Raw genomic sequence first — 23,933 nt, 5'->3', positions numbered from 1 at the left:
TCGAACCACTAATGGAATTAGTGGGAGAGGGGGAAAAGTGTATGCAAATTTGTTGGACCAATTTATCCATAATGCATTGCCCTGCGACAGGTGGTGTGGGTACCTGGATGCGAAGCTTTGGCATTTTGCGTTCTGATGAGTGGCAAAGAGATCTATCGCTGGTTGTCCCCATCTTTGGAAGAATGGCTGCAGTATTTGATCATGCAGTTCCCATTTGTGTATTTGTTCTGACTCCCTGCTTAAGATATCTGCTATCTGATTTTGAACTCCTGGTAGGTGTTCGGCTAACAGATAGATGTTTTGAGGAATGGCCCATCTCCAAATTTCCTGCGCTGGTCTGGATAGTTGGAGAGAGTGTGTCCCCCCCTGTTTTTGAATATAATACATTGCTGTCATGTTGTCTGTTCTGATCAGGACTGCTTTGTTGAGAATCTGCATTTGAAAAGCTTTTAATGCTAGAAACACTGCTAGTAGTTCTAGATGGTTGATGTGCAGTTTTTTTTCCTGTGCACTCCATCTTCCCTGTACTGTATATTTCTCCATATGTGCTCCCCATCCGGTGAGCGATGCATCCGCTGTTAGCACCACTTGTGGAATTGGTTCTAGGAACGACCGCCCCTTGGAAATGTTTGTTGTGTTCCACCACTTCAGAGAGCGATGTGTGCGGTCGTCTACCAACACCAGATCTGTAATCTGACCTTGAGCCTGATTCCACTGTGTTGCTAGACATTCTTGAAGCGGACGCATGTGTAGTCTGGCATATGGTATTAGCAGTATGCAGGATGACATCATTCCTAATAGCTGCATGAACACTCGAGCTGTTAGTGAGTGTTGTGGTTGAAATCTTTGAATCAATGTGAGCATTGTTTGAATCCTGACTGGATTGGGGTATACTCTGGCTTTTTCTGTGTCTATAGTAGCCGCTAGATATTATTGAACCTTGTTTGGTTGCAGGTGGGATTTTGTGTAGTTCACCGTAAACCCTAGCTGGTGCAGCAACTGAATTGTCTTCTGTGTGTTTTGAAGACATTCTTGTTGTGACTTGGCCTTTATTAACCAGTCGTCCAAGTAAGGGAAGACATGTATTTGTTGTCTTCTTAGGTGTGCTGCAACCACTGCTAGGCATTTTGTGAACACCCTTGGCACTGTTGTAACCCCAAAAGGAAGGACTTTGAACTGATAATCTTGTCCTTCTACAACAGACCTGAGGTATTTCCTGTGGGCTTTGTGAATTGGGATATGAAAGTAAGCGTCTTTTAGATCCAGTGTAGAAAGAAAGTCCCCTTTCTTCAGTAAAGGAAGTACTTGTTGGAGCGTGACCATGTGGAAATGTTCCAAATTTATGTATGCATTGAGAGGTCTGAGGTCTAGTATTGGCCTTAGGGACCCGTCTTTTTGGGGAATCAGAAAGTATAGAGAGTATACTCCTGTTCCCTGTTGATGTTGTGGAGCCTTCTCTATGGCATGCTTTTGTAGTAGTGATAGTACTTCCTGTTTTAACAATGTTAGATGATCTTGACTCATTGGACGCTGTTTGGGGGGGATGTTTGGTGGGGTAGCTGTCAGTTCTAGGCAATAACCATGTTGGATAATTTGTCTCACCCACCTGTCTGATGTGATGTTTTCCCAGACAGGTAGGAACTGTGATAGACGTCCCCTGACCGGTGTTACATGGTCTGAGGGGAGCTTTATGAAGTCACCGTTTTGGGGTTGGAGAGTTGCGGTTGTTGTTATTTCCGCGACCTCTACCCTTGTTGTTGTTACCTCTGTAACTGCCTCTAGAATTACCTCTGGGTGATGTTGGTGTAAAAGAGGTTGATTGCTGGCTTGTGCCTGTATTCTTTGATCCACCTCTATAGGTGGACCTACAAAAGGAACCCCTTTGAGCTGGCTGTTGCAATGCTCCCATTGATTTAGCCGTTTCTGTGTCTTTTTTCATCTTTTCTAAGGCCTCATCTGTCCCTGAGCCGAAAAGTGTTTTCCCATCAAAAGGCTGGTTCAATAAGGAGGTTTGTACCTCTTGTTTGAATCCTGAGACTCTGAGCCATGCATGTCTTCTTAACATGATACTGGTGTTTATGGATCTTGCTGCAGTGTCTGCTGCGTCTAAGGCACACTTAATGGAAGTGTTAGTTATTATCTTCCCTTCTTGTATGAGCTGATCTGCCCTTTTTTGATGTTCCTTAGGGAGATGTGTAATGAGTTTTTCTAACTCATCATAATGAGCTCTATCATAACGTGCAAGTAGCGCTTGCGTATTAGCTATGCGCCAGCTGTTTGCTGCTTGGGATGCTACTCTTTTGCCAGAGGCATCTATTGACTTGGACTCCCTGTCAGGAGGAGGAGCTTCTCCCGTAGTTAATGAATTTGATCTCTTACGAGCGTTTGTGACTACTAGCGAGTCCAGGGGTATTTGTCCCTTAATAAATATTGGGTCCTTTGGGGCTGCCTTATATTTTTTTATCAATTCTTGGGTTTAATACCCTAGCCCTCACTGGGTCTTTAAATATGTCTGATGTGTGATTAAGGAGACCCTTAAGCATTGGTAGGGTCCCTGAGGTTCTTTGTGCAGCAGGTAGTGTTTCTAAAAGGAAATCCTCTATCTGAGGTTCTGCATGTAAGTCTACCTTGTGGTATTTTGCTGCCCTATTATTTAACTGTGCAAAACCTGTATTATCATCAGGTGGTGAAGGTTTTGAGGGATACAGTTCAGGGTCATTATCATTATCTGACCCTGCATTATAATCTTCCCCAGTGTCTGTATCTTCTGGGATAGTGTCGTTATCATCCCTAGGAAGTTCCCCCTCCCCTGTGTCACTTTCTACATCTGTTGAGGTATAGATGGGCGTGGTGTAGAAGGTGGAGGAATAGCTGGCAGAGTGTGAGGAAGAGGAGAAGAGGATGTGTCTCTAGGTTGTGGAGAAAGGGGAGGAGTTGTATTTTTCCCCATTGTTCTCTTCATAGGAGGAGGAGCGTTGTCGTCCAACTGTTCATTCTTCCTCTTTTTAGGTAGTTTTGTCACCACCTTGCCAGTTTGTGGATCAATAAACAAAGTCTTTTGTTTTGGATCTGTCTGATGCTCCTGTGTCGGTACCGAAGTTTTTTGTTCCGAAAGGTGCTTTTGCTTTTGACTGTCAGTGTTATATGTTTTCGGCACCGAGAGTTTGTTCGAATCCGATTTTTTCGGTGTCGAGGAAGTCTTCGACGTCGAAGCTTGTTTCAGTTTCGACATGGAATATTTCGACCGCGAGCTTTCCTTGTTATGGAGCTTCTGTGTCGATATCCATGCCGACCGTTTCTCGGATCCAACATGATGGGAGGCCGAGTGTTTCCGTTTCGGTTTCGTTGCCGAGCCTAAAGGCGGGGCGTCGGAAACTTTTTTCGGTTGTCTGACCGGGCTCGAACGCGGGGTCGACACCAAACGGGGTCGTTTTTTTGGTAAAGGGACGTCATCACTCACGGTTTGATGAACGTCGATTTCTTCGACGTCAGACTCGTACGCTTCCGACCCCGACTCGTCCTCATCTTCTTCTTCCTCTTCTGGGTGTTGGGCCTCGAACAACTCCGGGATTGCATTTGACTGCATTCTCGACGCCTCGTGTCTTCGGGCTCGACGGTTTCTAATCGTCGACTTGGAGGAGAATGCCGCGCAGGCTTCACAGTCCCTGGATTCGTGTTCAGGTGATAAACAGAGGTTGCACACCTCGTGTAGGTCCTTGTGTGGGAACTTAGCACCACACGTTGGACATTTTTTGAATGGAGTCCTTGCCATGGACTCTGGGCTGGAGTACGTCAAGATAGGCCTCCCGGTCTGGTCGACGTAGAAGTTGGACATTTTTGTTGTTGACGTCAAAGCGCGTCAAAATGGAAATGAACTCGCGCTCGATAACAATACCGTCCAATTGGAAAGGGAATACGCGCCGAAATATAACTCTTTTCTCGAAGTCGATCCGGAGCGATTCGATCCTCATCCGAACCCGATGGCGGAAAAAAACAATCTGAGGATGGAGCCGATGCCCATGCGCACTAGCACCCAGGGGAGGAGTCATCAGTCTCGTGACTACAAAAGACTTCTCCAGGAGAAAAACAAGTGCAATCATCCGAGCTCAACACCAGATGGCGATCTATTCATAAATGTACCATCTGCAGCCCATATGCCTCGAACACTTATTTACTCTAGATGAAATTCTGTGGTTCCGCAAATTAAATCTAACCAAGTGTCATTTTATAAATTGGTCTCAGATTTATTAATTGATTGTGTGTCATGTATTACCACTATGTGTACAACAGTGTGTGTCACTTATTGCCACTATGTGTACAACAAATGCTTAAAACTACCCTCGTATACGTCTAACTGCTCCCCCACACTACCACAAAAGAGCATTAGTATTATCTACTTTAGCCTCTGTATAATCTCTGGGGATCCACTGGACTCTCTGCACATTATACCTCTTTTTGGTATAGTATAGTGAGAGCCGACTCCCCACGCTCAAGTACTCACACACACTCAGACATAGATAGACAGACACAGACACACACACACTCTCTCTCTCTCTGACGCAAATTCTCACACATACCCACCCTACCTCACATCAGAAACATATATTTAACTTCTTAATGACACCTTCAACTAGGACCATTAGTAAATAGGTTCATGCAGAATTCAAAAGATCCTACTTGTAAGGATATCTGTGCAGTCATCCCCATGACAGGAAAGAAGAAATGCAAATGAAGGAATAAAATGCTTTAGGAAGCTAAGCCTTCTTAAATTAAGAAATGAATGAAAGATAAGCCAGGAATAGAGAGAAACAGAAAAAGAAATAAGAGAGAAAAAAAAGTGAAATAAAGATAATAAAAACAAGGGACATAGAAAGTACGAAAGAAATGAGGCTCCCACATATTATATTCAGTGGTGCTTGTAATGCGGCAACCAGGATATCCGTCACGTTTGTGTCTGAGTAACCCGGCCAGCGAATTCTAAATCAGGCTCTTGACACTTTGCAATGTTGCTGCTGTTAACTGTGCACCATTACTTCCTCAGAAGTCACAGGCAAGAGACACCTGGTCGCCTGTAACATAATTTTGTATAATTACAAGGGGCACCAAATAACACCGCATAAACAACAAGTGCAGATTAAACCGCAGGGTTCAAATAAACCTACACACACACAGACCGTAAGATTAAACCTGTGCTAAACACTCAAGCCTCAATAACAGGTAGATAATACAAAGACTGAGGGACATAATGAAGCGGACTTAGAGATACATGCAAAGCACAGACAAGATAACGGTCTTGATTTAGAGTTTGGTGAGCAGGGTACTCCTTCACAAGCGTGGTCAATCAATCAATCAATCAAGAAATTTGTATAGCGCGCTACTCACCCGGAGGGTCTCAAGGCGCTTTGGGGGGGGAGGGGGTCCGCTACTGCTCGAACAGCCAGGTCTTGAGTTGCTTCCTGAAGGAGAGGTGGTCCTGGATAAGACGGAGGTGGATGGGGAGGGAGTTCCAGGTCTTGGCTGCCAGGTAGGAGAAGGATCTTCCTCCCATGGTGGCTCTTCGGATGCGTGGAACGGCGGCGAGGGCGTGGCTGGTCGATCGAAGTTGGCGGGTGCGAGTGTAGAAGGTCAGGCGGTTGTTGAGGTACCTGGGGCCCAGATCGTGGAGGGCTTTGTGTGCGTGGGTGAGGAGGCGGAACATGATTCTTTTGCTGACGGAGAGCCAGTGCAGGTCTTTCAGGTGTCCGGAGATGTGGCTGTGGCGGGGGATGTCCAGGATGAGTCGTGCGGAGGCGTTCTGGATGCGTTGGAGTCTTTTCTGCAGTTTGGCTGTGGTTCCGGTGTAGAGGGTGTTTCCGTAGTCCAGTCGGCTGGTGACAAGCGCCTGGGTGACAGTCTTCCTGGTTTCGGTGGGGATCCAACGGAAGATCTTTCGGAGCATGCGTAGGATGTTGAAACATGAAGACGAGACGGCGTTGACTTGTCTGGTCATCGACAGGGAGGAGTCCAGGAAGAAGCCTAGGTTGCGTGCGTGGTCCGTTGGTTTGGGTGCGCTGCCTAGAGTCGGGGGCCACCAGGAGTTGTCCCAGGCAGATGGTGATGGTCCAAGGATGAGGACTTCCGTCTTGTCTGAGTTCAGTTTCAAACGGCTATTCTTCATCCACTCGGTTACTTCTTTCATTCCTTCGTGCAGGTTGTTTCTGGCGGTGGCGGGGTCGTTGGTGAGGGAGCGGATCAGCTGGGTGTCATCGGCGTAGGATATGATGTTGAGGTTGTGTTGGCGTGCGATGACTGCGAGCGGGCTCATGTACACGTTGAAGAGGGTGGGGCTGAGTGATGATCCTTGTGGTACGCCGCAGATGTCTTCGGTGGCCTCTGATCTGAACGGGGGAGGCGGACTCTCTGGGTCCTTCCGGCGAGGAACGAAATGATCCACTCCAGTGCCTTCTCTTGGATTCCGACGTTGCTGAGGCGTTGTACTAGGTTGCGGTGGCAGACAGTATCGAACACTGCGGAGAGGTCCAGGAGGATGAGGGCCGCTGTTTCCCCCTTGTCGAGCAGGGTTCGGATGTCATCGGTGGCTGCGATGAGGGCGGTCTCGGTGCTGTGATTGGCTCGGAAGCCGGACTGTGAGTGGTCAAGGGATCCGTTCATCTCGAGGAAGGCGGCCAGCTGTCTGTTGACGTTCTTCTCGATGACTTTGGCAGGAAACGGAAGGAGCGAGATGGGGCGGTAGTTCTTGAGGGCGGTGGGGTCTGCTGATGGTTTCTTCAGGAGGGCGCTGAGTTTGGCGTGTTTCCAGCTCTCCGGGAAGGTGGCGGTGTTGAAGGAGCAGTTGATGATGTCCCGGAGTTGAGGCGAGATGACTGAGGCGGCCTTGTTGAAGACGTGAATGGGGCATGGGTCGGTCGGAGATCCGGAGTGGATGGTGTTCATTGTGCGGATGGTGTCTTCAGTGCTGGCCGGGGTCCAGTCGCGCAGGGTGGTGGTGGGGAGCGTCAGTTCTGTGGTGGGGTACGCGGTCTGTTCGCCGAAGCTGTTGTGTATGTCTGCGATCTTGCTGTGGAAGAACGTGGCGAGTGAGTCGCAGAGGTCTTGTGAGGGAGTGATGTCGTTGTTTCCGGCGCTGGGGTTGGAAAGCTCTTTGACGATGCTGAAGAGCGCCTTGCTGTTGTGTGCGTTGTTGTCTATTCGTTCCTTGAATGCTGTCTTCTTGGTGGTGTGGATCAGCTGGTGGTGTTTGCGGGTGGCGTGCCTGAGGGCGGTCATTTTGTCTGTGGTCGGGTTCTTTCGCCAGGCATTCTCGAGGGTACGACAGTTCTTCTTGGAGTTCTTGAGGTCCTCGTTGAACCACAGGGCTTTCTTGCTTCCGGGCCTGCTGGGATGGGTTTTCAGGGGTGCGAGGTCATCGGCGCAGTTGGTGATCCACTGTGCGAGGTTGAGGGCTGCTTGGTTGGGGTCCGTTGATCTGGCGGGAGCGTTCTGATTCAGTAATGTGGTGAGCTGGTCGGTGGTGATCTTGCTCCAGTTCCTGCGGGGGGCCTGTTGCGGGATGTGGTGGGTAGTGGTCTTTCTGAAGCTGAAGTGGACGCAGCTGTGGTCTGTCCAGTGGAGTCCGGTGGAATGGCTGAAGGAGATGTGCTTGCTGGAGGAGAAGATTGGGTCAAGCGTGTGTCCGGCGTAGTGGGTGGGGGTGTTTACCAGTTGCTTGAGTCCGAGGTTGGCGAGGTTGTCCAGAAGGGTGGTGGTGTTGTTGTCGTTGTTGTTCTCCATGTGGAAGTTGAGGTCGCCTAGGAGGATGTAGTCAGCGGAGGGGAGGGCGTGTGGGCTGATGAAGTCTGCGATGTCTTCGCTGAATTGTGTGCGGGGTCCTGGGGGTCTGTAGATGAGGGTTCCTCTGAGTGTAGTCTTGGGGTCGGTGTGTATCTGGAAGTGGAGATGTTCGGCGGCTGTCTTCGAAGTTGGTCGTGATGCGGATGGTGTTCTTGTGGACGATGGCGATGCCTCCTCCAGTCTGGTTGGCGCGGTCTCTCCGGGTGATCTTGTATCTGTCCGGGATGGCTATGGCGATGTCGGGTGCTGAGGAGGCGTTCATCCAGGTCTCCGTGAGGAAGGCGACGTCCGGAGATGTGGTGTCGAGCAGGTTCCATAGTTCCACGGCGTGTCTGTGGATGGATCGGGTGTTGAGCAGGATGCACTTCAGGTGGTTGCTGTTGGTGCTTGGCTTGGCGGGTGCGGGTGGGTTGCAGGTCCGGATGCAGGCGAACTTGCAGGAGTGGCAGGTGAAGGGTCCGTGGGTGCATCCTGGGATGGCTTGGTGGCAGCCGGGGAGGCGTCCGGTGTTGAGTGCGCTGAGGGTGGTGGCGTCATACGTCCGGTGGGTGGGATGGCATCTGCGAGGGCCAGAGGGTCTGGCGCTGGGCGCGGTCCAGGCGCGGACGGGCTTGCCTTTGGCGCGCCTTCAACGCACCATTGTTATATAAAAGGGGGTGGTCGATTACAAAACAGTTAAACATCTCATTACTTAAGAAGAAAGGTACATCAACTAAGTAAGTATCATTTAGATTGCATTTAATCCAGCTACTTGCAGTGATTTGCTGCAGTTGCACATATATTATATTTCAAATTCATACAATACATGGTAAATTACGCTTAATTATTAAATTAGTGCTCGGTGATTGTCAGATAAGGAAAGGGATTTAAAGGAGGGTAGGGTGTGTTTGGAAAAGAATAAGGGACAAAGAAAAGGAATTGTGTCCTATAAACAATTCAGTCTTATTCAACAAAACATTTCCATTTGAAATATAATATATGTGCAACTGCAGCAAATCACTGCAAGTAGCTGGATTAAATGCAATCTAAATGATGTAATCGACCACCCCCTTTTATATAACATTGCACTGACCCAGGTCGATGAGGTAAGGGTTTACCCCATTATTACCTTCAACGCACCATTGGCGCGCCCCTTCGCGTGAACGCTGCGCGCACGCACGGACTCTGCCATAAGTGGAGAGTGGAGGGGGCGGAGCGGGGGAGGAGCAGCTGGGAGGCGGGAGCGGGGTGGCGAGTGGGGAGGGGAGCGGTGATGCTGGAGGGAGCGGGGAAGGGGCCACGGGGGAGCAGCGGCAGGGAGCGGGGTGAGTCGGCAGTGGAGGCACAGGAGCGAGCAGGGGCACAGCAGAGGACAGATACGGCACAATAAAATCAGGGGCGCAGAGGACAGGCAAAACAGATACGACACAATAATATCAGGGGCACAGAGGACGATGCTAAACAACAATTACGGCACAATACTTATCAGGGGCACAGAGGACGAACTGGCAGCGGCAGTGGCGGCGGATACCGGGACCCTCGGCTGGGCCACGCGCGGGAGGAGCGACCGGCTCTGACCAGGTCAGGTCAGGTCACAGCTCCCCGCCTCGCAGACACCACCTTTTGAGTCGAGTGGGAGGGAGGAGCAGCAGGGAGGCGGGAGCGGGGTGGCGAGTGGGTGGGGGAGCGGTGATGCTGGAGGGAGCGGTGGTGGGGCCGCGGGGGAGCAGCGGCAGGGAGCGGGGTGGGTCGGCGGTGGAGGCACAGGAGCGAGCAGGGGCACAGCAGAGGACAGATACGGCACAATAAAATCAGGGGCGCAGAGGACAGGCAAAACAGATACGGCACAATAATATCAGGGTATCCTGTCCAACTAACGATGGTCTGCCAGTAAATACATCGAACGGCCCTTCCTTTCTAGATCAGGCTGTCTGATGTTTTTTTCTCTTATTCAGGACCACCAGGGAATACCTGGCAGTCGTGATGAGAATTTGTTTTTAAATGAATCCCACTTCCTGAGAGTAAATTAATCAAGGAGAAAGTTCCAGGGGTGTGAGGGTCATTAGTTATTGCTTTTTAAAAACAAACTCCAGCTTTGGAAGCTTGTTCTTGAAAATAACAAAAGTTGGTGAATGGCCGCCTGAAACATCCCCAAGGGATCCAGAGAATTGTAGATCAACTTCCTATAGATGGTTGAGATTGTTTTTTCGGTCAGGGGATTAGTTAGCAGCTGGCCCCCCAGTGGGGATGCATCAGGCAACTTCCCCCCTTCCCAGATGTGACCTTGCAGAGCGTGACCCACCTGTAAATGTCAGAACCGTTTTTAGTCACCTAATTCATACTTTTGTTGTAGGATCGTGAAAGGCACAAGCGCCTGTCCCCTCCACACATCGCCCGGCTGCTCTAAGCTAATCAATCCCCATTTTGTGAAGCCCTGCAATCCTCCCACTGCACTTAAGAGATCACCACCATACAGTGGAATAATTTCAGTCAGCTTACCTTCTCAGCCTAAACACTTGGTAGCCTCTCTCCACACCCTTACCACTGTTTGGGTATGAGTAGGTATGGCGCACTCATACTTATTTCGATACAGCACCAGGGTGGGGTAACCTCTCTTGCCCATGGTCAATCTATCTACCCGGTAAGCTGGATCCTCACGGTCCACAAAAACCCAGTTGTTGACTGCCATCAGCTGCGTGGCCCAGTAGTACTTGTGAATGCTCCGGACCGCAGGTCCACCTTAATAAATTCCCCTCTGCACCTTACTCAGCACGAAGTGCCACCATCCCACAACAGGAGCCAAAGTTCTCAGTCTACCTTTTAAAAATAAAATGTCTGGTGGGATCTTAAAGGACGTTTTTTTCACGATGTACAGGAGACCCTGGAGGGTCATCACTTTAAATAGGATCACCCGGCCCAGTAAGGAAAGTGGGAGCACCCGCAAGTGTGGGGCATCCCAGCAAGGCTGGTCTAATTTCGGAAGTATGTTCCTGCCTGTGGCTCTCTTGTAATAAACACGCCCAAATATTTAAAGCCATGTAGTGTCACCCGAACTGTGCACCTAAAGTGCAGCCGCAGGGTCCCTGCCACAAGCAGGAATGTTAAGGACTTCTTCCAGTTGATCTTATATCCTGAATAATCTCTAAATATGTGAAAAATGTGTAGGATTCATTCACTTGAGAAGGCTGATTACGTGTCCTACAGCAAAACGTCAGCGTAGGGGGAGATTCTCTCATCCCACTCCTGAACAACTGGAATACCCCATATGAGAGGTCCTGGCGAACCTACGCATGTGAGAAGAACATAGGAGACAAGGAACATCCCTGTCGGACGGCAAAGACTCGGGAAACTGTTTTATTGGCGCGCATTCGCGCTAGAGGGTCCACATACAAGAGCTTGACAGCAGCGCCACTGGTTCAGCAAAGGAATCCCCTGTTGCGTGTGGTATTCCATTAAAGTTTCAGAGATATAAGCTCGTTCCTGGTGTGGCATAAAGCCCGATTGATCAGGATGATCCACTGTTGCAATTACTGTCCGCACGCAGATCGCCAGAGCCTACGCAAGGACCTTAGTCTCAAAATTAAGCAGGGAGATAGGTCTATAAGACCCACACTCAGTTGCTGGTTCGTCCTTTTTTGGGATGACCACCACCTCAGGCGCTCTTTGGTCCTCTGGGAGACACCCTTATTTTCAGGCTGTCTGAAACCTCATCTGGAGGCACTCCCTGATTTTATCCATCATGCTTTTATATAATTCTATGGGGAGCTCATTAGGCCCTGTTGCTTGCCCTGTTTGCAAGGCTCCTATTGTCTTATATATTTAGTCTACTGTCAGATCTTGGTCTAGTGCGTCTCGGTCCTCATTTGTTAGTATTGGCAGGGTCAGGTCTTTCAGGAAGTCTCTCCCAGTATTTCCGTCCCCTTGTTGTCAGTGTCCTCAAGGATCACTGGCTTGAATTCATGCTATAGCACACAAGCTGAATCAACAGGCCGCTCGTTCTCCTTAAAATAGAAGTCTGCTCGATCTCTCATACAAGCTTTGAACATCTTGTCTTTTAAATATCACGGATCAACCCTTGGGGGTAGGATGAAGTCCACAACCAGACCATCGAGTTGCAACTCCACCAGCGAATGGTCTGAGATTCCCCCTTCTATGTGCGTAGCGGCTCTAAAATCATCTTTATGGACAGTCTGGGTGAAAAGATAGTTCAGGCATGCCAGACTACCATGTGCTGCAGACCGGTGCGTCTGGTTTTGATACCCTCTTCCCCTCTAGGGGCATTTAGGAGTATCATGAATATAGTATAGGGTCAGTTCTGTCACTCCAGTCACCCCAATGCATGTATGCTCTGTTGTAAGCGTCTTACCCTTTCACAGGATGAGTCAGTCTTGTCTGGGTCTCTTTCCTGTTTCCCGACACTTGAATGGCACGCCCGAAGACTCGAGAAAGCAGTGACCCACCAGCAGGCTTTTGTGGAGCGCTTTTGTCCTGGATACAGTGCTGCATTCAGTAGGGCACCCACTCTTTTCTTTGCAGTTGCCTGAAGATTAGCAGTCCCAAGGTAGCAGTCACACCTGGCCTGTCTGTAAGTGCAGCCCCCTCTGGATGCCTGACCATCAGCAATTGAGCCCACACTGTGGTCGGCTGGACCACAGGCGTAAGCTCAGACAAGGTGTTCGACACTGGAGTAGTTGTAGTCCCTCATGGGCCTCTGACACAGAGTAGTCGGAAATTCAGCAGCTAGAAGCCCAACACAGGCTCTCCAGGAAGTCAGTAGATTCAGACTCTGTTGTGTTAGGAATTTGGCTAATGCAACCTTGAATGGACCTGTTGCCAGCACACAATCGTCCTACTGGGCCTCAACAATCATGTTGTCGTAGAGTTTTATTTTCTGCCTTGAACTGTTGGGAGAGTCTTGGCATCCCTCAGACTAGCTGGTCCTGCTGGATGGCTTTCCGGCTCACCCTACAGATAATGAGGATCTTGCTTTTTCCAGGACAGCCTTGTCCTCCTGCTGGATAGTGAAACTCCCTTCCCTTTCTTACCAGACAGGCAGGCTTCTAGGCAGACTTCTAGGCTCTTCAGGACAGGTACACAGCTTCTCCATTAAGTAATTCAGCCTGCAGGTGATGTCCCCTCAACTTAGATAGGCTGTCAGGCTGAGACCATCCCTGGTGGCACAGCAGGCACCTGAGTACTTTGTAGAGCACTTTATTCCTTGGTAACAGAGGACTTTGAACTATGATATACAAGAGGGATAGATGGTCCCACTTGCATACACAACTGGCAGGCAGGAGATGCGGTTTACTCTGTCACACTCTCACATTGCATACACCAACACCCTAAACATGTACTTGATGTTATCACAAAGTCTGGGCACAGGTATAGAAATGGAGCATTACATGGGTGTGTCAGTAGAAAGCCACTCCACTGACCCTGATGCAAATATCTCATCAGGCTATTGATCCTTACAACAGGGTGCATTGCCACCACCGCTCTAGCTGTTAAACCCATGACAGTCCTCTGCCTTAAATAAGAGCACACTTGGTGTGACCCTCCAGGTCACTGGACCGGTCCAAGACCTCTCATAGTCCCTTGTTAGAAGTTGCACAGTACTGGGGTGGCAGAAAAATCTTATGTAATTGTTTTGTGGTAGATTTATCCCAGTAACATGCAGTTACAAGTTTGACGCCATGTACTGGGGAGTTGCCACGAGGAACAGATTCTTCTGCCTGTCATACCACATGCCATTCACTATTTCATAGTATTTTTCTGCTTTTATTTACCACTTGTTTTAAGCAGGTGGTAGATATATGCATGTGGTTGGTTGGGGGGAGATAGGTGAAGCAGGGGAGGGAAGGGGAACGATATTTCTAACAGAGGGAAGAATTGTGTGTTTCTCCCAGTTAGTAAAAAAACACCATAAGTCTTGGCTGCTTCTGCTGCACCCAGAGTCTTCTGCGTCTTTTCAGTCTAATTTTCCTGTCTGGAAAAAAATTGTGTCCTGTTTTTCTGCACCAAGTAAATCCAGGTGCAGAAAAGCCTAACAACTGATAATCAGGTGAAATAAAATGAACACATGAAAGTACTCCTTAATTTCATTGCCTTTGATTCATACTGTGGACCATAGTTGAGGGATATGTCTAGGCATAGTCCTCGCAGCACACAATAGATTTGCTTGCGGCAGAGGACAGAGCTCTAAAGTCAGGAAACCAGATACAAGTAGGTCGTAACTCAGGGCAGGGGAAACGCCTGTTGTCCGTGGAGGGGAAATTCCCGTCCCAGAAATCTACATTAAAAATGAATTAATAGTAATCTTTTTTAAATAGCTGTTTGGTGCCAGGGCATATGACTTTAATTTCTGCCTTTGGGATTCTATGTTACAAGTCCATAGGGTGCATGTATCCTTTGTGAGCTTAATAAAATGCTGAAAATTCTACAAATCCTCACTCCTACATCCAAGTACTCTCAGGCTACCATTCTACACTCTGCTCTGTCAGAAGAACAGCTCAACACTTTCAAAATTCTGCAATTCTGCATTGATTTGGCTTGTAAATTATTTTTGGAGAAATTACATGAATTAACTTTTTAATTTTAATACTATAGGTGATTGAAATTATGGACGTAAAAAGCACGATTTACCACCAGGCAACTGAATGTTAATGCCATAAGAAGTATTATTCAGAAAAACTGAAGGACATCCAGCATTCTAAGTTTAAAAAATTTCCGAAATCTAGGTGTTGCGAGGAAGTGGGAGCTGAGGAAAGTACTATACCTGTAAGTGAAGTCTCTAATTTTGCATTTCATTAACCCAGAGCAAAGTCATATCTGTGCACACAGCATCAGAAATAATGCCAGAAAGACCAATCACAGCATCCTCATCTGAAATATTATCAGAAAGACAAATTGCCTCAGCATGACAGAATAACGTTCATCTAAAGCATCATGTAATCCCAGAGAGGAAGCACACACTGCATAAAAGAAAGTTATAACAAAAGGTTTCTTCTGCAGACCATCAAAGAGAAGACACTAAAGAAGACTCCGAAGCTGACACGTTAACAACCAAAAGCTTGGAAAAACCCCTTTGTTCAACAAACATTTTTAACCAGTTACCCAAGTTTGAGACTATCTGCCTCGGGATATAACACCTCGATCCACTCTGCTTACTCTTGCGAAAACCTTAAAAATTCACCACTTTATTGTGTTCATGACCATCTCAGATTGTTTCCTTTTTATTATGTACTGTTCTGTAATTCTATGTAAATCGCCTCAACAATATCTGTTGTGCAGGAGTGATATGTAAAACTGATTAAATGAGCAACGTTCCGCAATAGCTAAGGTAAATAAATCCTCGTCTTCAGAACTACAAACCTTAACCTTACACCAAACATAGAAAGGGTAAAAGGAACTGATGTTCTGCGACTAATGATCCACAATAGTACTGTGCATGTTTTAATGTCCTCAGTTACTGCCATTACATCAGTGCAGAAAGGTACTTATCAGTTTAATCATCAAATATCAGACTAACACCTTATTACTGCATTGCTAAGAACCTGTACAAATAGATTTGAGAAAAACTTCAGTCACAAAATAAGTTGCTGCCAGAGAGGCTATAACCAAAAGACTAATATCTGCTAGAAACATTTCGACAGGTGTTACAGGGCTGCATCCAGACATATTTTGCTCAATTCAAGTGTTAAGAAGATTACATACAATTTCTTTTAGAGATAAGTGCTGAACATTATCTAAACAAGCCCGACTCTAAAATCAGGTTCACTCTTACCGTGGCATATAAGCAAGAGAAAAGTAGAGATATTAACTCTAGGAATACAATTGTTAAAAGCACGGGCTGTGAGAACAAATTCAGTGTTCAAACCCGTCTCAATCTAAGCAAAATAACCCAAGTTGGGGAAAAAAGTTACCTGTGCCAACAAAGATTCAGCCATAAATCTCATCTCACTGAATTTGAGAGAATGCTCACTGGGGAAAACCACTCTCAGTGCAAAGTATGCCAAAAAAGTTTCAGGCGTAAATCTTATCTCACTGAGCATATGAGAATCCACACTGGGGGAAACCACTCTCCGTGCAAAGTATGCCACAAAAGTTTCAAGCATAAATCTTATCTCACTGAGCATATGAGAATCCACACTGGGGAAAAACCTTATCAGTGCTCTGAATGCCAGAAAAGGTTTAGTATCAAAGCGAGTCTATATCGACATGCATTAACCCACTCTGTGGAAAAACTTTACCAGTGCGCTGAATGCCAAAAAAGTTTCAACCGTAAATCCTATTTCACTGAACATATGAGAATCCACTCTGGGGAAAAACCTTATCAGTGCGCTGAATGCCAGAAATGTTTCAGTGACAAAAGAGGACTCACTCTACATACAAGGACCCACACTGGGGAAAACCCTTATCAGTGCTCTGAATGCCAGAAATGTCTCAGTGACCAAAACAGTCTCACTCGGCATATAAGAACCCACACTGGGGATAAACCTTATCAGTGCACGGATTGCCAGAAATGTTTTATTGAGAAAAACATTCTCACTCAGCATAGAAGAACCCACACTGGGGATAAACCTTTTCAGTGCTCTGAATGCCAGAAAAGTTTCAGTTACAAAAGCAGACTCACTGAACATACAAGAATCCAATGTGGGGAAAACCCTTATCAGTGCTCTGAATGCCCAAAACATTTCAAACTTAAATCACTTCTAACTGCACATGTGAGATTCCACACTGGGGAAAAACCTTATCAGTGCTCTGAATGCCAGAAATGTTTCAGTGTAAAACGTAGTCTCACACGGCATACAAAGATCCACACTGGGGCAAAACGTTATCAGTGCTCTGAATGCCACAAATGTTTCAGTGACAAAAACTGTCTCACTCGGCATACAAGAACCCACACTGGGGAAAAACCTTATCAGTGCTCTGAATGCCAGAAATGTTTCATTGACAAAAACAGTCTCACTCATCATATAAGAACCCACACTGGGGAAAAACCATTTCAGTGCTCTGAATGCCAGAAATGTTTCATTGACAAAATTAGTCTCACTCATCATATAAGAACCCACACTGGGGAGAAACCTTTTCAGTGCTCTGAATGCCAGAAATGTTTCAGTTACAAAAGCAAACTCATTGAACATGCAATAACCCATTCTGTGGAACAACCTTATCAATGCTCTGAATGCCAGAAATCTTTCAGTGTAAAAAGTAGTCTCACACGGCATACAAAGATCCACACTGGGGAAAAACCTTATCAGTGCTCTGAATGCCAGAAATGTTTCATTGACAAAAGAACTCTTTCTCAACATACAATAACCCACACGGGGGAAAAACCTTATCCATGCTCTGAATGTCAGAAATGTTTCAGAGACAAACGCAGTCTCACTCAACATATAAGAACCCACACTGGGGAAAAACCTTATCCATGCTCTGAATGTCAGAAATGTTTCAGAGACAAACGCAGTCTCACTCAACATATAAGAATCCACTCTGGGGAAAACCCTTATCAGTGCTCTGAATGCCCAAAACATTTCCACTGTAAATCACTTCTAACTGCACATTTGAGATTCCACACTGGGGAAAAACCTTATCAGTGCACTGAATGCGACAAATGTTTCAGGGTAAAAAGCAATCTCACTCAGCATATAAGAACCCACACTAGGGAAAAACCTTATCAGTGCTCTGAATGCCAAAAATGTTTCGGCCAAAAAAACAGTCTCATTATTCATATAAGAACCCACACTGGGGAAAAACCTTATCGGTGCTCTGAATGCCACAAATGTTTCAGTGAAAAAAACAGTCTCACTCAGCATATAAGAACCCACACTGGGGAAAAACCATATCAGTGCTCTGAATGCCAAAAATATTTCTGCCAAAAAAGTAGTCTCATTATTCATATAAGAACCCACACTGGGGAAAAACCTTATCGGTGCTCTGAATGCCAGATATGTTTCAGTGAAAAAAACAGTCTCACTCCGCATATAAGAACCCACACTGGGGAAAAACCATATAGGTGCTCTGAATGCCAGATATGTTTCAGTAAAAAAGGCAGTCTCACTCAGCATATAAGAACCCACACTGGGGAAATACCTTATCAGTGCTCCAAATGCCAAAAATGTTTCAGCCTTAAATGTAATCTCACTAAACATATGCGAATCCATACTGGAGAAGAAAATTATCAGTGCTCTAATTGTCAGAAAAGATTCAGAGGTAGAGATAATTTCAAGCGCCATAAGAAAACACACCATCAAAATATTTTAGTGCCAGAAAAGCATCAGTTTTAAACTCAATCTCACTCTACATGAGCAGACGCACACACAGGAAAAACATTACCAATGCTGTGAATGCCAGAAATTCCTATTTGATAGGCACAGCCTCACTAACCATAAGCGACTCATACTGATGAAAAACCTTATGAGTGTTCTGAATGCCAGAAAAGCTGCAGAGAAAAACGCTATCTCACCATGAGAAACTCCACACTGGAGAAAATCCTTATGCGAAAAAAGCTAGTATCTGAAAGACAGAATCTGAAAGAAACACGTTAGTGTTGAATGAATGAATGAATAGCATTTTTATACCGTGCAAAACTTAGCCCCAAGGGGCATCAAGGCGCCAGACAAACAAACAAAAGGTCCACATTACCAGATAGATGAACCAGGAAGCCACAAAAGGTGCAGTCCCTAATATGCCTGGGAGAAAAGCCAGGTCTTCAGGTGTTTTTTGAAGACCGCTAAAGAGGATTGGCTAGTGAGCTCCAAAGGGAGAGAGTTCCAGAGTTTAGGAGCTAGACCAGAAAAAGCTCTACCTCCCCACTTTGCCTTTGTGAACTTGGGGACCACAAGCAAATTCTTGGAAGAAGACCGGAGGGTTCTACTGGGGGAATACACTCACAGAAGGGCCCTGATACCTTCTGAGCCTGCGCCGTAAAAAGCACCATGGACTAAGCACAGGAGTTTAAAGGTAATCCTAGAGGGGATGGGAGTTCCTGCCAAAAGTCTTGAATCATTTGAAAAGATACCATCCAGCGTATGGCCGGCCAAATGTGTGGGGCCAATGACCAGTTGACCCAAACCACATGCCGCTAGACCATCTACAAGTACTGCCGTATCCTTCGATTCTATGGCCTCTAAGTGAAAATTAAAATCGCCGAGAATACTGAAGTGGGGCTTATCAACGTAGGGCTCTATCAATTTAAGGATGTCATGGGCAAAGGTCTTTCTGGGGCCAGGAGGTCTATAACAGAGAATACCAGAGAAAGAGACCGAGGGAAGGAAATTAATAGAGAAAGCCTCAAACTTATCAGAGGGTAAAGAAAGAGGCTTAGTGCTACAAGTAAAAGTGTCTCTGAAAAGGATACCCAGGCCACCTCCCTTTCGTCCTGACCTATCCATTCTGGCCAAAGAATAGCCTTCGGGGACTGCCTCTACGAAGTCAGGGCCGGAGGTTTCAGAACCCCAGGTTTCGGTAATAAAGACCCAAGGGGGCCTTTTTTGAGAGACAAAGTCGTTGAAGGCAACATTATTACGAGCCAACGACCTAGCATTAAGGAGCAGGCCAGCCTCACTTAAATCGTTAGGAACGGGAAACTGACTTCCATATCTCCTAGATTTATTAAGACAATAATGGCGAGGGCGTATGGATCTAGAAACCCCTTTGCAACAGTTGAGATTAACCAGGTTGTCAGAAATAGAAGAGAAATTACACGGTTTAAACCCAGGTCTAAGTGCAAGAAGTGCAGAGTGGGAATATAACTCACGATTTTTATGAAGAGTAAAACGAGGTCCAGCCCAACTAGCCCCTTGCGCGTCCTTAGCTCGGACGGGCGCTACTTCGGCGCATGCCCGCTGCGTGCGTCCGCTGTGCACGGAGAAAGTCATCCCGATTAAATATGGCCGGCCCGAGTCTGGCGCACCACCTGACCGGCACCAGCCAATGGGAGCAGGGGGACTAGCTGTCTGCCGCCGTGCCCTCCACGCAAACGGGAAAACCCGCGGTGGAACGGGACACAGGCAGGTAGGGACCAAACAACACTAAGCAAAGCACCCAATGTACAGTAAAATGATTTCCAATTAAAATGCGAGAAGTTTTAAAATTCGGCGATATATGAAAAGTCAATTCTAAAATAGCAGCAGTAAAGACCAGTTAGCAGCAAGTCAATTCAAATTATTTTAGAGCAACCGGGCATAGTAGGTCATGCACCGGTAGATTCCTTACCTTAGAATTACCCCCAGGCGTCAGACTGGATACGGAAAGGTTTTCGTCAGCAGTACCCCTGCGCGTCGGTAGGCGTCTTCTGCGGCTCCGTGTCCGTCGTTGGTGTCATGATCGCCGGAATGATGTCGCTGGAGTACTTAGACGCCGCCCTCGCGCGCTGACGTCAGTTCTTCTTTTTTCTGCGCCAGCTAGCGCAGATCCGGGAAGAGCTCGTACCTTTAGACATTTTTTGAATAACTTTTTGGACATGTTTGTCTATCTTTGTCGAGTCGACTCGACTCCTGGTGCCAGTAGGGATGCCCGGTTTAAAGCTGTGTGACGCCTTTAACCGACTGATGTCTGTTACCGACCCCCTCCGCCGGTGTCCCTACTGTTTGGGGGCGACCACGATGACAAGTCGTGCCCCGACTGCCGGGTCTTGACGTCGAAGGCTAGGCGGGAGCGTTCCCGTAAGCTCCTCGAGCTCCGGCAGTCGACTCTGTGCCGCTCGAGGTCCCAGTCGGGGAGGAAGTCGAGGAACTGGTCGCGGAGCCGCAGTCATCACCGATCATCCGGATCCAAGTCCTCGCACTCGGGTAAGTCGAGGCATGTCAAAAAGAAGCAGTGTTGCTCTTTGGACTCCCCTCGCCACTCACGCGGCTCAGGAGTCGCATCCTGTCCCACACCCTCCGGTCCCTGGACTCAATGCGACTCCCGGCGATATTAGAGACTTCCTCGTTGCCAAGAGGACTCTCTTCCCACCGTCGACACCTGCCGGCGCGGCTTTGGGCCCACGGGTCCGACTGGGAGTCCTAAATTGCTGGCGGCTTAGGCCCCAGTGCCGTCGGCAACTTCGGTCTCGGCGTGCAGAACCCCGTGGGATCCAGGCCTAGATCCCGGTCGACGCCAGTTGACCTTATGACTCCTCCGCTGGTGCTGACCCCGGCGCCATCCTCGGACAACACCGTCCCTGGTTTTAGCCCCAGTCCCGGTTCGGCGTCGGAGCAGCGCCGTCTCCGTCTTCGATGGGTGAGCCCTTCACCTATGACCCGGCTCTGTCATTTATGCAAGTGTGGCTCACTGGTTAGAGGAGGCAGACCCTGAAGCAGAGGTCAGACCCGGGACCAGGGTTCAATTCCCGACGCGGCAGGGTCTTGAGCCCAAATGTCCACGGACTCGACAATTCTCGCTTCGGTGCCTACTCGAATCACGGGTTCACACTCTGCAACTCTGGGCAATAGCTTGCTTAATCTCCACTACGGCCCCCCCCGCGGTGGGATGCCTGGCTTTCACCTTGGGGATGCCCAGTAGGGGTTATCTCACAGGGAAAAGCCAGGACGGGTTCCCAAAGCAAGCGCCTTGAGACCTATCGGTGATAAGGCGCTATATAAGAACCTTTGACATTTGACATGCCTGTTAATCAGGACACGGATCAAGGGGAGGACTGGAAGGGGTCTGAGGACCCTCTGGCACAGCAGTGCCAGTTAAGTCAGGACTGGGCAGATGAGCTGGGGGATGCCAGTGGTCTAGACACTTCGCCTGACACTGGTTTTCTCTCTCCTCCCTCCGTGACTACGGAGGAGGGGGCTACTTATGCTGTGGTGTTGCGCAGGGCGGCCAAGGCCCTAGCCCTTGAGCTCCCTGCAGCAGCGTGAGGACTAACTTCCTCACCGAGGTGCTTCAACCGCCAGTCAGCTCTACGAAGCCTCTGCTGCCGTTTAATGAGGCCCTCACTGACTTTCTGATGGGCACTTGGTCCAAGCCCTCCACAGTTCTCCCTGTGGATCAGTACGTGGACCGACGCCAACGCCCGGCTCCGGGCGACCCCTGCTTTCTGTCCACCCACTCCACCCCCGAGAGTCTGGTTATCCAGGCCTCCACGTCCCAGACCGCATTCCCGACCGCTCCGCCGGATCAGGAATCCAAAAGTCTAGATCAGTTTGGCAAGAAACTGATCTTCTCGGTCAGCCTAGGATTGCGGTCCATTAACACGGCATGCCTTTTGGGCTGTTACACCCACTCTCTGTGGGATACGGTGGCGGACGTGCTCCCCCAGTGTCCGGCGGAGGCCCAGACACGGCTCGCCCAGGCTGTTGCTGACGGCCGAGATGCAGCACGGTATTCCATCCGATGTGGACTTGACACCACGGACTCGCTGGGTAGAGCAAATTCAACGACTGTGGCGATTACTCGTCACGCCTGGCTGAGGTCCGCCAGTTTTTCAGGGGATGTCCAGAACACACTCATGGACATGCCCTTTGATGGGCGTCTCCTCTTTGACGACAAAGCAGATAGCGAGCTTGAGCGCTTTAAGGACTTCAGGGCCATGGCCAAGTCCTTGGGCCTGTCGGGCCAGCGCCAGCAAACTTCTGCTTTTCGTCTCTTTCGTGGCCACGGAAGGGGCACCCCCACACGTTTGTACAGCCTCAACGCGGTCGCAGACGTGCTGCCCGCCGTGGCGGAGCAGGGGGTCAGAGAGCCGGTCAGTCCACATCAGCTCCCGCAGCTTCTGCCTCAAAGCCTTCCTAGTCCGAGCTTTCAGGCTCATTCCACGCCAGTCGGAGGCAGGGTTTGCCATCACGTACTCCACTGGCGTTCTATCACTTCGGACAGGTGGGTGCTGCAAATCATCCGAAGGGGCTACTCCCTCCCCTTTGAGGCGACCCCTCCAGCCATGCCACCACAGTACCATGTCGGGGGATCACTTGCAACTTCTGCAAGAGGAAGTTACGGCCCTCTTGGCCAAGGGGGCCATCGAGCGCGTTCCTGGTCCAGAAGTAGGACGTGGTTGTTATTCCCACTACTTTCTGGTTCCAAAGAAGGGCAAAGGGGGCCTGTGCTCTATCTTGGACCTCAGGAGCGTCAACGGCTCCCTCCTGAAGGAGAAGTTCAAGATGCTGACTTTAGCTCAGGTTCTGGCTGCCGTAGACCCTGGAGACTGGATGGTAGCGTTGGACTTGCAGGACACCTATTTCCATATTCATGTCCTGCTGGCCCACCGGCGTTGCATGCGGTTCATGGTAGGCCATGAGCACTTTCAGTTTACCATGCTCCCCTTCGGCCTTACCAGTGCCCCCCGGGTGTTCACTAAAGTGATGGCAGTGGTTGCAGCTCATCTGCGCAGATTAGGGGTTCCAGTCTTCCCCTATCTCGACCACTGGTTGTTGAAGGCGGGCTCGCCCCAGACAGTCGTCGTCTTCCACCTCCAGAGTACGGCCCGCCTCCTGCACTCGCTGGGGTTCTCCATCAACGTGCCGAAGTCACACCTGAGTCCCTCTCAGACGATCCTCTTCATCGGAGCGGTTCTACACTTGGCGCAGTTTTGGGTGTATCCTCCCGAGCAGCGGGTTTGGGATATTCAGGCTCTGTTTCCAATCTTTCAGCCTTTATCCAGAGTTTCGGTCAGAATGACCCTGCGGCTCCTGGGGCTGATGGCCTCCTGCATCCTACTGGTACATCACGCCAGGTGGCGGATGCGGGCTCTCCAGTGGGACCTGAAGTTCCAGTGGGCACAGCATCAGGGCAACCTGACAGACCACGTCCTGATCTCGAAGGGCACTGAGAGACAGTGTAAAACCTAGGTCGGGGACAATCGATATTTGCCCGGCGGTATTGCCTCTGTAACCCACGAATTATTAAGCAATGAAGAGGCAGGCGCTGGAGACTGGAAAGCAGGAAACAAGGTTTAATCTCTCCGGAGGAGAACACAACAAAACAGACAGCAGGTATCGTCATGAGGTGCTCTAACTACATTTCTGAGGCCTGGCCTCTTATACACTGGTTTATGGTTTTATTGCAGATTACATATTCATGGCAATGCTTTGATGTTCGGAAAGGCATTCTCGGAATTTCCCCTTTGGGCCCGTTCCCACACACATTTACAGTTGACGTCCCCCACCCGGGTCACAACAGGTGATGATTATCGCGCA

The 23,933-nt window shown here is 48.7% G+C and overlaps 1 protein-coding gene and 1 long non-coding RNA gene across 4 annotated transcripts in view; one reads left to right on the top strand and one right to left on the bottom strand.

Annotated features, from left to right (window-relative positions):
* Positions 1-23,933, bottom strand: part of LOC144752581 (uncharacterized) — a 730,065-nt gene that overhangs the window by 82,846 nt on the left and 623,286 nt on the right. The gene's annotated exons all lie outside the window — the stretch shown is intronic.
* LOC144752462 (uncharacterized) overlaps positions 1-23,933 on the top strand; it is a 109,697-nt gene that overhangs the window by 27,447 nt on the left and 58,317 nt on the right. The window contains exon 4 of one of the 3 annotated variants that reach the window (XR_013594125.1): positions 14,416-15,126. The exons of the other annotated variants lie outside the window; for them this stretch is intronic. This is a non-coding gene — a long non-coding RNA (uncharacterized LOC144752462). Of the gene's footprint in view, positions 1-14,415; positions 15,127-23,933 lie in introns of those variants that run through there. 3 annotated transcript variants of the gene reach the window in all.

Source organism: Lissotriton helveticus, chromosome 1_1, assembly GCF_964261635.1.
Source record: "Lissotriton helveticus chromosome 1_1, aLisHel1.1, whole genome shotgun sequence".
Classification (NCBI taxonomy): Eukaryota; Metazoa; Chordata; class Amphibia; order Caudata; family Salamandridae; genus Lissotriton; species Lissotriton helveticus.
Note: the sequence above shows the minus strand (reverse complement) of the source record. Positions and strands in the feature narration are given on the sequence as shown.